The 12717-nt window shown below is 39.4% G+C and overlaps 1 protein-coding gene across 1 annotated transcript in view; it reads left to right on the plus strand.

Annotated features, from left to right (window-relative positions):
- Positions 1–12717, plus strand: part of PRR3 (proline rich 3) — a 641937-nt gene that overhangs the window by 401631 nt on the left and 227589 nt on the right. The window lies entirely within an intron of this gene.

Below are 12717 nucleotides of genomic sequence, written 5' to 3' on the forward strand. Positions count from 1 at the left end.
TGGGACCTTGTCCTGCTTTTCTTCCTCCAGATGCTGACACAGATGTGTTTTTCAGATTCTAAAGGTAAGGCTCTTCTAGAGGCTTGCTCTGGGATTAATTGGGCAAATGGGATATGACTGGGTTTGAGAATTCTTAGGACATTGTGAGCATGTTTAGGATATTACCAATTCTGTCATTCACCCTATCTCTTCATTATTCTTTTCTTTAAGTTGTGAAGCAGCTGCTGACGGATACAGGATTCACTTACATTCCCGTGCTGTGGCTCATGAATTGCTCATTCTCTTTTTGACAGTGTCTCTGAGTGTGTTTTCTTAACACATAATGTGAAGAGGTGGTGCAACCCTCCCCAACAGGAACCTCTCTTCACACTGGACTATATATATTCTATCGTAGGTTGTCTCTGTCCTTTATAACTTCTTATTTTTCCAGAACATGAATTGGTATGAGTCCTTATTCAGTTGGTCACTCTGGTCAACTATCTTAATAATATTAGCCATAGGCCCCTTTGTTTATTATTAGCTATGTTGATTTTTGGATCTTGCATTTTAAATAAATTAGTACCTTTTGTTTCAGCTAAAATAGCATGAAGTTTTTGGTGCTAAGGCAATGACATGAAATCTTCAAACAGCCAAATGACCCTGAGACATCAGTCTGATAAACTCATGTATATACAAGAAAAGGAGGAGATGGGAGACAGCACAATATAGCAAAGCACAGCACAACACAGCCCCACAGACAGCACAGTATAGCCCTGCAAGAATAGAAAAAAAAAACTAGTCTTTTATTTATTTTTGTTTTTTGGCCCACACCTGGTGACACTCAGGGGTTACTCCTGGCTATGTGATCAGAAATCACTCCTGGCTTGGGGGACCATTTGGGACGCCGGGGGATCAAACCATGGTCCTTCCTAGGTTAGCACATGCCAGGCAAATGCCCTACCGCTTGCACCACCACTCAGGCCCCAAAACTAGTCTTAAATAGGGATATTCTTGACAATTGTCCAACTAAGGAAGCACACCATGAGTGGCCCACCTAAGAAAAGAAAAAGGAACAAGCTCTCTCTTGTCATCAACTCTCAAGGTTGATGACTAAATGGTGTGAGCTCATTAATATGTTGTATGTCACAAACCTGTCAGGATTTTCCAAGATACTGTAACTGCTATTTTTTGCTTCTGTAGAGCTGCTTAGCTTCAGATAAGATCGGAATATAGATATGCTGCAAAAAAAGAATATATTACATGTGTGTAAAAGAAGCTTGGTACTCTCAGAGTTTCTGGTTCAAGGGCCCTCAGTGCTGAGCATTTTAATAAACTCTCTTTATTTTCACTTAAAAAAAGTTCTTGTTTTCCTGAATGCTTTCTTCCCTTTTAGAGAATGGGTATTAAATCTTTTTATATTTCTAGTTTTCTGTGGGTTGATGGGTTTATAAAGAAGGTTTCTGAAATTTGAGAGAGGAAATAAATGGAAATTCTGAGACACTTCTAGGATTTGTTTGTCCTACACTGAGCATGCAGGTGTGTGACAGGAGACTGTGTAAAAAGATGAGTAGGTGAGTAAGGTGAGTAGACAGTGCCCACTATCTCAGTACATGTGGGCTTTGATGTGGTCATTACTCAGTCTGGGTCATTTTTTCTGCTCTTCATCCTGGCCCCTTCAGTAACATCTTGTTCCACCAAGGCCTTAATCACAAGGAATCAGGCATCACTTGGGCCTTGTCCTGTCCCCAAGACCATGAGCAGTGAGGGCTTCTATGCTGATCAGCCTATACTCAAGCCTAGGTCTGCTTCTCAAATAAATCATTGGGTCTATTTGTTATTTCTGTGGAAGACAGAGCCTGTTCTCTTGTACATACAACCACATCTTATTCTGTGTGTACACATCTCCTGAGCCTCTTGAGAAATTTACCTGTCACTGTCCTCTTAAAGCCAGCATGACCCCTGCATACAGGAATTTTTTTTCTTCTTGATTTTTGTTTTTTTGGGGGGAGGGGATTTTAGGGGGGCCACACCCAGTGGTGTTAAAAGGCAATTGGTTCTTGCCTTTATTTTACAATGTCATAAATCAATCAGGTTTACCATAAAGAAAATTAACATATGTACATAAGTCAGGGAAATAGTACTATGGGGAACCAGAGCAATCATGGTGCTTGCCTTTCATGTAGCCAACCTGGGTTCCATCTCTGGCACCCCGTATGGCCCACTGAGCCATTATAAATGATCTCTAAACACAGCCAGGTATAAGACCTGTGCAACATCAGGTGTGCCCCCCCCAAATAATAATACCAAACTACTTTTAACAATTAGTATTTTTCAGATGTTATAACATCTGTTTTTTGAAAAGCAAGTAAAGCCAGTAAGATTTATGGTTTTTTCTAACCAGAAATGGTTTTTACAATTGAAATAACATTTAAACACAACATTGCTAAAAATTGTTATTTGATACGAAGTTGTTTTGTATAATTTGTATAGCTTATACTTGCTCTATAAAAGGTGTTAATTGACCAATTGAAAAAAAAATTTAACAATTTTAACCTCTAATTTTTTTACTCTGATATAAAGAAAAAATTGTAATTTCCATTTTCTAATATATTCACTCCTTTTTAGTTAAATACCATTATTTCTTTTGTCAGTTTAACTAGACTCAACAAGCATATGCACTTGAGAGGAATAAACTGGAATAAGGTGTTCCTGTATATTGGATTGTTGGCTTAATAGTAAACAATATGTTTGAATTAAAATGTTGGTTAATTTTTTAAAATACTTGCTTTTAACACTAAAAAATAACTGTAGTCATGGCTGGTTTCTCCTTCAAAAGAAAGAAACCAATGTGGCATATCCATTGACTCAAACCTTGAAGTTATATTAGATTGCTCTACCAGTTCTCCAGTGAGAGTCCCAGTGTCTCCTCATCCTCCTTCCCTGCCACATTTTCACTCAGTTAACACCTTTGCTATCCCTTCCTCTCTGCTTCCTCCCTCTTCATTCCTTTTGGCTTTCATCTCATGAAGATCTTATTTCCTCTCTCAACTTTCTAGGAGCCCTCTCTTCCCCATATCACTAGTCATTTCCCTGGACACTCTCCTTGTCCTCTTCTCAGACTAGGAATAGTGTCCAGGGTTGATTTCTAGGAAAAAGGTATTTTAGACTCTGGAAGCAGATGCAGAGACAAGTAGTAGGTATCCTGGGGAGCAATATTCCTTCCCAATAACCTAGAAACCAGCTATTATGACCTAGACACCTGCTCTAGAAGGTTAGAACCCAGGATCACTCAGTGAGAAATTTTTTTTCATCATACTCCTAATAGGGGAACAGATGCTTCCTTTTGTGCAAACTCTTGTTGTTAGTATTCCAGAAAAAAAAACAACAAACAGAGGAGACCCTGGCTGAGCAGTAGAAGGGAGCCATACCAAAGTTCAAGAACTTATGAAGCAATCTAATAGGACTGGAAGGTCTGAATCAAAAGATGTGTGTGTGTGTGTGTGTGTGTGTGTGTGTGTGTGTGTGTGTGTGTGTGTGTATATATATTTTTTTTTAATCATCATGAAATTACAAATTGTTCATGATTGGATTTCAGTCATATAATGTTATTTTTTAATTTTTTATTTTTAATTATAAGAACAATGATGCAAAGAAAGCAAACAGGTAAAGTTGCAATGGAAGGACAATCACCCATAAACAGAGTTCTCAAAAGAAATCCCCTTGCTGACGCCTAAATTTTGGACTTACAGTCAAAGAACATTAAGAAAAATAAAACAGAACCCATGTACAATTACTTTGTCCACAAGTCCCCAGATTGTAGTACATTATGACATTTCTTAGCAGTACACAAAGCAATCTAAAGCCATGAAATTTATGTGACTCCTTAAACACTGAAGGCATAGTATATTTTTACATTTTCATGCACATGCATATTAGTTTAAGTTAACATCAAAAATTTAAGTGTTTTTTTTTAAGGTTTAGAGTCAAAGGAGCACAGTAAAAACGGTGTTAGAGTGGCAAATATTGTTTGCATAGGCCCACCAAAATATGGGTGACATGGAAAGGAAAAGCCTTGGCCTAAATACAAGGAGACTCTACCCCTGAAGTTTCCTTGCATAAGACCAACTCTAGGCTCCAGGGAAACTAGTTTGTTCAATCCAAGTCATTGTCTGTAGTGCCAATACAGTTTTATTTTTCAAGCAGTCTCTATTGTTGGCATCAGGTTTCTATATTAATGATCCTGGAATCTGCATATCCTACATTAAAGTCAGGCTGGTGTGGAGCATCCTCTCGTTTCACCTCACAATTAAAGGGCAATGCAGAAAACCCTGTTAAGTAAGCAGGTTGTTGTTGTTAAGTCTTCTCAGTGTTAAGGGAAGTCTGTTTTGAGTAAGTCGATGTCAGAACAGCGGTAGGGTCTTCCCTGGTAGAGGATTGCTTCCAGCTGATGCTATAGACAACCTTGGATGTTTCGTAGATGGCTTCCCTAGATCAGGAGTGAATGGAGAATGCCCATTCTTCTGAGGCCTGTGCCAGATCTTTATGCCAATGTTCATGGTGTAAGGTCCATTGCACTAAAGATTTGTGTGTTCCCATCTCTATTAGATAAGAACTTATTTGTATGTATAGTATTTTCCCGTTTTAATGTGCCTATGCAAACAAGAAATAAAGCCACGTGGCGTTATTGATGCATATGGGGGCATAGAACATGTTCAACAATACCCATGACTTGGTTCAAACATAAGAATTAAACTGAGGGACTCTTTCACCAAATTCCCTATTGAACAGTTCACAAAGAGAAGAAAAGATTTTAAAAAATGGGGAAAATCATCACTGCATAAGAAAATATTCAGCAAGAGCTATAGCTGTCAAAGAAAACACACATAAAATGTTGAAAAGACATACGTATCCATTTTATGCCTTTTAAAATAATTGGGGGGGGGGTGTTAACTCCAGTGCACCACTTTGGTCTGTGACTTAGGACTCTGCAGTACTGAAGGTAAAAAGGGTCATGTGGAGTAATGATGGTAGGGGGTGAAAGAGATAAAGAGAAAAATTAGCTTTTTTAGGGGTGTGCGAAAGGGCAGAGTACAAAATAGACATTCTGCATACACAAAACATAATTAAAAGATAGGGAGTATTATTAATGTACGCCCCCGTGCGGTTTTGAACATATAGACTGTAAGAAATTACCAGTGACTGCTATAGTGCAACCGAGCAACTCTCAGCACCCACAAGTTAAGCCTAGGGTAACCTTCAAGATCTGGAGATCCAGAGCAAGGCGGTAGAAGGGTGCTGGGGTCACCCAAGTCCCACACCCCCCTAGGCCTGGTTAAGAAGGCCTTTGGCATGGCGGAGGCCTGCCGAACCCCATGCTGGTAGAGACTAGTCATATAATGTTTTAAAATCAGTGTCCACTTCCCTCCACCAATAGCCCCCACCATCATTTGCCTCCTACACACCAATCTGTTTCTACAAGAGGTGAATTTTTTTCTCTTTTTTTAATTTTTACCTTTTGCATTGTGATTTATAATACTGGTACACTTGCTGATAGAGCTATATACATAACACCTGAAACTCTCAACATCATCTCCTGGTTGAGTGCCTCCTTCCAACACAATTTCTTCCTCCCTGTCCTATCTACCAGCACCATCAGGTGACATGTTTCCTACTGAATACCAGTCTGTTATCAAGTTCTTTGTTTCCACTGTCTTTGGGTATTCGTTATTCCATCAGTTTATATCCCACATATGAGAGAGATCATTCTGTATCGTCTCTCCCTCTGACTAAATTCGCTCAGCAAAATATTTTGAGTCCCTACAAATAGCAGCTCTGGCAGCTGCATACACACACCCTTGTTCTACAACTGCTGCCATAACTATGGCCCAGCTTTACTGCTTTCCACTTGCCTCTGCAGAGACACTTAATTGCTAAAATATCCAGAAATGCAGATTTTTGTGACATCTTCAGGGCCTTTTTGAACCTAATCCCTCCTCCCAGCCCCAGTACTTCGGAAGCCCATACAGCCACTTCCACAATCCACAGCCAAGCATCATGTCTGCCCAAAGCAGCCAACACCAGAGATTCATCTATCTCTCAAAAGATACACAGTAACAGCAAAAACCTCAAGGATATGCAGGCAATCACTGCTAATCTCACTGCTCCACCCTGGAGGTAGCAGGCCAAGTCCCCCATCCTACCAAAACTCAGGTAGCTGCACACACAAATCACCCTGAACTGTTACCACATCTTAATTTATTATAGGGCATGGAAGTACTTCATGGCATAGTCCACACTTCATGGGACATTCATCTATAAATATTAACTACCAGAATCTATGGGACATAGTAAATGAAGAACTAAGACAATTATTTTTATAGCTTTTCAAGTACATACCCAGAAAGACTGTAAATGTCACAATGGGAAAGCAATAGAAAACGCCACCATGCTTAGTAGCAAAGACCATAGCTCTGAAGACCAAACCAGTATAAACTAATTATATAACCTGTCCCAAGCATATACGCACCCAGTGAGGGACCAGCAAATTACTTAAAACAACTAATTGACTTGAAAAAAGACATCAACAATAAAATAATGGTACTTGGAGACTCCAACATCGCTCTGTCACCTCTTGATAGATCAACTTGGCTAAAACTCAGTACGGAAATACTGGCTTTGAAGGAAGAAATGGAAAAGATAGAGCTGATATAGGGGCTTTTCATCCCCCAAAAGCTGTATATATTTTCTTCTACAGTGCACATGGGATAGTCTCCATGACAGATCACATGTTGGGCCATAAACAGACTTCCATAAAATCAAGATAGAAATTGTATCTTCTATTTTCTCAGACATGATGCACTATAAATAGAAGTGAATTATAAACAGAAAAGGAGAAAACTCCTTGAAATTAAACAGCTCACTACTGATCAGCCAGTGGGTCAGAAATCAAGAGATCCCTGGGAAACAGTAAGAATGAGGAAATGAGCTATCAGAATTTGTGAGACACAGCAGAAGTGGTATTAAGAAGAAAGTTTATAGTTTTGGACGTATTTATCAAGAAGGAACCATATAACTAGACTGCACAGTTTAAGAAATTATAAAACACCCAACAAAATAAAACAAGTCAATTTCCTGAAAGAGCATGAAAAGGATTGGCAGTGGGTCTTCAAAGGTCTGAAAGAACACTTGTGAATCCATTTTGAGGGTAGAGTTTTGATTATCATTTCAATTTCTTGAGTGATAAGTTGAATTGTGCATTTTGTATCTTCCAGGTTCAGCCATGGGAAGTTATAGGAGTCTACGAAATTAATCCATTTCTTTTAGATTCTCTCATGACTGATTTTTTCTTGTTTATTTTTATTTGGTTTTTGGGCAGTGCTCGGGGATGCTCCCAGTTCTGCACTCAGAAATTGCTTCTAAAAGGCTCAGAGGATTATATTGGATGCTAGGGATTGAACCCGGGTCAGCTGCATGCAAGGCAAATGTCCTACCCTCTGTGCTATCACTCTGGCCCCAGCAGAGATTTTCTTTTTTTTTTTTTTTTTATTTTGGTTTTTGGGCCACACCCAGCGGTGGTCAGGCATTACTCCTGGCTGTCTGCTCAGAAATAGCTCCTGGCAGGCATGGGGGACCATATGGGACACCGGGATTTGAACCAACCACCTTTGGTCCTGGATCGGCTGCTTTCAAGGCAAACACCACTGGGCTATCTCTCCGGGCCCTCCAGCAGAAATTTTCAAAGTAATTTTTTAAATTTCTGTGGAATCTGTTGTAAATGTTACCCCTTTCTAATATGGTTTACTAAGTTTCTATTTGTCATTTATCCATTCTATTTCTTCAAAGAATCATGTCATTCCATTGATCTTTCTGATTTTTTATTTTGATTAAAGTTCATTAACTTCTGCTCTAAATTTTAAAGTTTATTTCCTTCCCCCCACTTTGGACTACTTTGTCTTTTTTCCAGTTTCTTAAGTTGTACTATCAAATTGTTTGTGAGGGACATTTCTTCCTTTCAGATGAATATTTGCATAGCTATGAACTTTGTCGTTTTAAAAAAAATTTTTAATTTCTTTAAACACCACAATTTATAAAGTTTTAACTTATAACTCGCATAAAACTCATATATGTATATATAAAACTCATTGCCTTACTGCTAATCTTCGTTCAATTCCTAGCACCTCATATTTCCCCCATATATTCCCGGGAAGAGTAATCCCAGAGCAATAAATGGAATAACACAAACTCCTTCAAAAAACTAAGTTAAGTGCCAGAGAAATAGCACAGCAGGAGGGCTGTGTAGTAGCAGTCTTGCATATGGCTCCCAGGAATGAACCTGGGTTTAATTCTAGTATCCCATATGATCCCCCAAGCCTTTCAGGAGCGACTTCTTAGCAAACAATGAAGTCTCTGGACCAGGCTAACTGCTTGTTGTATGTGTGGAGACTGTGGTTCAATCCCTGACACAGATTCAACACCCTGAACTGTTCCCCAAGGACCCCTGGAAGTAACTCCTGATTACTTATCTTGAGCAGCCCCTAAGTACACCAAGCATACACCAAACAAATTTTAAGTTTCTTTTTATTAAGGCGGGGGTCTCAAACTCAATTTACCTGGAGGCCACAGGAGGCAAAGTCAAGGTGATCCTTGAGTACAGTCAGTAGTAAGCCTTGAACATTGGGGGGTGTGACCCAAACAACTAAAACAAAACAAAACAAGATTCCTCTAGGGCAGGGCCACAAAATGTTGTACGGAGTGCCATTTACGGCCCGTGGGCCGGCAAGTTTAAGACCCCCGTATTAAGGCATCATGATTTACAAAGTTGTTCCTATCAGTTTTAGCCACACATGTTCCAACATCAATCCCAGCACCATAAATTTCCCTCTACCAACATCGACAAGCTCTATTCCTACTTTGAGCCTGCTTCCTTAACAGGCACATTGGGGATGGGGGAATGGGTTGTAGTCACACCAAAAGTGCTCAGGGGTTACTTCTGGCTCTGCACTCAGGAGTCATTTTCTGATGGTGCTGGGGAGACCATATGGGATGTCAGGGATCAAACCTGGGTTGAATGCATGCAAGGCAAATGCCTTACCTGCTGTGCTATTGCTCCAACCCCCAAAAGGTACATTTTTAAGTTTGGTCATTGTAGGTTGGGTCTTGTGATTAGAGATGTTGTCTCTGTGGTTTAAATATAGAATGAGTCTAGGCAAAGTGGATATCTATTGGCATAAAATGAAATAGATTGATATATTACCCAAAAAAGTATTTCAAAACAGATTAAGATTTGGATGTAAAGCCTGAAATCATAAAATACATAAACTAAAACATAGGCAAAACACTAGTATTAGTTTCAGTGATGTCTTAGATTCCATTCCAAAGCAAGGAAAACAAAAACAAAATTAAATAGTTTAAACCAAACTAAATAACTTCTGCACAATGAAAGATGCTACCTACCAGTAAAATGAAAAGACATTTTACAGAATGTAAAAACTACCCCTCATAGACCCAAATAGAGGCTGATACCTAAAAAACATAAAAGAACCTAGTGATACAGCTCAGCAGCAGAGTTTTTGTCTTGATTCAACCCCTAAAACTGCTTGGGTAGAGCCACCAAAACAAAACAAAACAAAACAAAACGTGTATATTAAATATTTTATCTCAAAAAAGCAAAATCATGAAGTTAGCTGCAATGTGGGTAGAACTGGAAGGCATCACACCAAGGAGAGTAAGTCAGAAGTACAAAGACCAGAGGATAATACTCACCTGTGGAATAAAACAAATAATCTATCAAATAATGAAAACCCCTCCCCTTGGATTACAAAAGTAATTGTGGGGGAATAGAGTTATAGAATGAATATATAGGGAATGAAGATCTGACTAGAAATGACGCAGCAATAGTGGTGGAAGTCACTTTGGAGGTAATGGCTATAGTAATTGTGTGTAAATATCCCATAACTTTAACTGCAAGTATATCACCTGTTTAACTTTTAAACAAAAACACTTCTCATTACTAATTCAGATAATTCACTACAACAGCCTCCTTCCAAAGCAAGGCTAAAGAGACTAACTGTATAACCAGCATCTTCCAATCTACCTTACCTTAACTGAGAACTAAACGTTTTGTGAACAAACACAAGTATCGATAGTAAAATTCTTTTACAATTAAAAATTAAAAAGGGGGACAAGGGACTGGAGACATAGTACAATGGGTAAGGCACTTGCCTTGCATGAGGCTGACCTGGGTTTAATCCCCATAATCCCATATGGTCCCCAGAGCACCACCAGGAATAATTCCTGAGTGCAGAGCCAGGAATTACCCTGGCTCTGGGTATGGCCCCCCAAAAAATATAAACAAGGGGAGAACACGAGCATCAGTTAATAAAATTTTCTCATATCTTCTTCAAATCATTGGCTATAAAAAAAAGTGACCCAAAGACAAAGGAACAGTACAATGGCTTGCCAAGCATGTATAAGGTTGGGAAGGGAAGGGAAGGGAAGGGAAGGGAAGGGAAGGGAAGGAAGATATAGAGAAAAGGAGAAGGAGATGGGGATGAGGATGAAGATAGGGATGGGAAAGGGAAAGGAGAAGGGGAAGAGAAAGACTAAGGGGAAGGAAGTGAAAGAAGAGAAATGGGATATTCTCACCACCTTGTCTCCAAGTTGGGGGAATGTTTTTTAATGTAAAAATCAAAAAAAATTTTTTTTTGATTTTTGGATCACACCCAGTGGCGCTCAGGGGTTACTCCTGGCTCTGCACTCAAAAATTGTTCCTGGCAGGTATGGGGGACATTATGGGATACTGGGATTCAGACCACCATCTGTTCGAATCAGCTGCGTGCAAGGCAAACGTCCTACTGCTGTGCTATCTCTCCGGCCAAAAAATCAAATAAAATATAAAAGGACTAAAGAGATAACTCATTTTAATGATGTTAATCCTGCCAATCCATGAGCAGGGTATGTTCTTCCATTTCTGCGTGTCCTCTCTTATTTCTTGGAGCAGAGTTTTATAGTTTTCCTTGTATAAGTCCTTCACATTTTTAGTCAAGTTGATTCCAAGATATTTGAGTTTGTGTGACACTATAGTGAATGGAGTTGTTTTCTTAATGTCCATTTCTTCCTTATTAGTATTGGTGTATAGAAAGGCCATTGATTTTTGTGTGTTAATTTTGTAGCCTGCCACCTTGCTATATGAGTCTATTGTTTCTAGAAGCTTTTTATACACAATGGAATATTATGCAGCTGTCAGGAGAGATGAAGTCATGAAATTTTCCTATACATGGATGTACACGGAATCTATTATGCTGAGTGAAATAAGTCAGAGAGAGAGAGAAAAATGCAGAATGGTCTCACACATTTATGGGTTTTAAGAAAAATGAAAGACATTCTTGCAATAATAACTTTCAGACACAAAAGAGAAAAGAGCTGGAAGTTCCAGCTCACCTCAGGAAGCTCATCACAAAGAGTGATGAGTTTAGTTGGATAAATAACTACATTTTGAACTGTCCTAATAATGAGAATGTATGAGGGAAATTGAGAACCTGTTTAGAGTACAGGCGGGGGTCGGGTGGGGAGGAGGGAGACTTGGGACATTGGTGATGGGAATGTTGCACTGGTGATGGGTGGTGTTAAGAAAAAAAAATATTGTTAAAAAAAAAAAAAAGGGGGCCGGGTAGGTGGCGCTGGAGGTAAGGTGTCTGCCTTGCAAGCGCTAGCCAAGGAAGGACCACGGTTCGATCCCCTGGCGTCCCATATGGTCCCCCCAAGCCAGGGGCGATTTCTGAGCACATAGCCAGGAGTAACCCCTGAGCATCAAACGGGTGTGGCCCAAAAAACCAAAAAAAAAAAAAAAAAAAAGAAGAAGAAAAGATGAGTTTTCTCATTACAGAAATAGAATTTGTGGCCTGAGTCTTTGGAAAAAAAAAAATAAAGAGATAACTCAAGGAGTTGAGTAAGCACCAAAGGGAACAACCCCCACCAGCACTTCTCTCTTTTCTCCTCTCCCCTCTACCCACATCCCTTCCTCCCCTCCCCTGTCCTCTCAATTCTTGATGTAATCCAAAAACCAATCACAAACATAAAAGTAGATTAAGTATTTATTATTTAGCATGCATAATCCAGAATCTTTATACTGCAAAACTTCGTATTTTCTACAGTTTTGGGCTGCCAGAATAAAAAATACTGTACAAATAGCATAAAAACGAACACAGGAACAAATTGGGCCCACTCTTCAGAATACACTAAAGTGTTCAGTGAAGGGAGAAAAGGGAAAACCAGGTATTCCGAGTCCAAGCAGTATAAGAATTTACCACGTGAGAGCTGGTTTAGGTGAGAGTAAAGTAAGTTTATTAAGAGTATATAGCCATCAGATTCATATAGTGGAAATCTACAGAGATCTATCAAGTATACTAAAAGCTTTTATTGTATATGCCAGGCTGCAGACAGAAAATGTGTTTTTAATTCCAGAAGGTGGGTGATCAGGAGAAATATGGCCAATTCTGGGAATGGAGTGAGTTATATTTAAAAAAAAAAAAAAAAAAAAAAAGTCCCAGGTGAAAGCCATAGCACAACAGGTAGGGCACAAGTCGCACATGAAAGACCCAAACAAGGGTCAATCCCTGGCACCCCAGGTGGCCTCAAGAGCGATAAAGAGTAACCCCTGAGGGCCTCCAGGTGTGCCCTCCCCCAAATGTCCTGACAGGAACTACTGCTGAAAGGAAGCAGTGATATGCAAGATACTTC

This window comes from Suncus etruscus, chromosome 18, assembly GCF_024139225.1.
Source record: "Suncus etruscus isolate mSunEtr1 chromosome 18, mSunEtr1.pri.cur, whole genome shotgun sequence".
NCBI lineage: Eukaryota > Metazoa > Chordata > Mammalia > Eulipotyphla > Soricidae > Suncus > Suncus etruscus.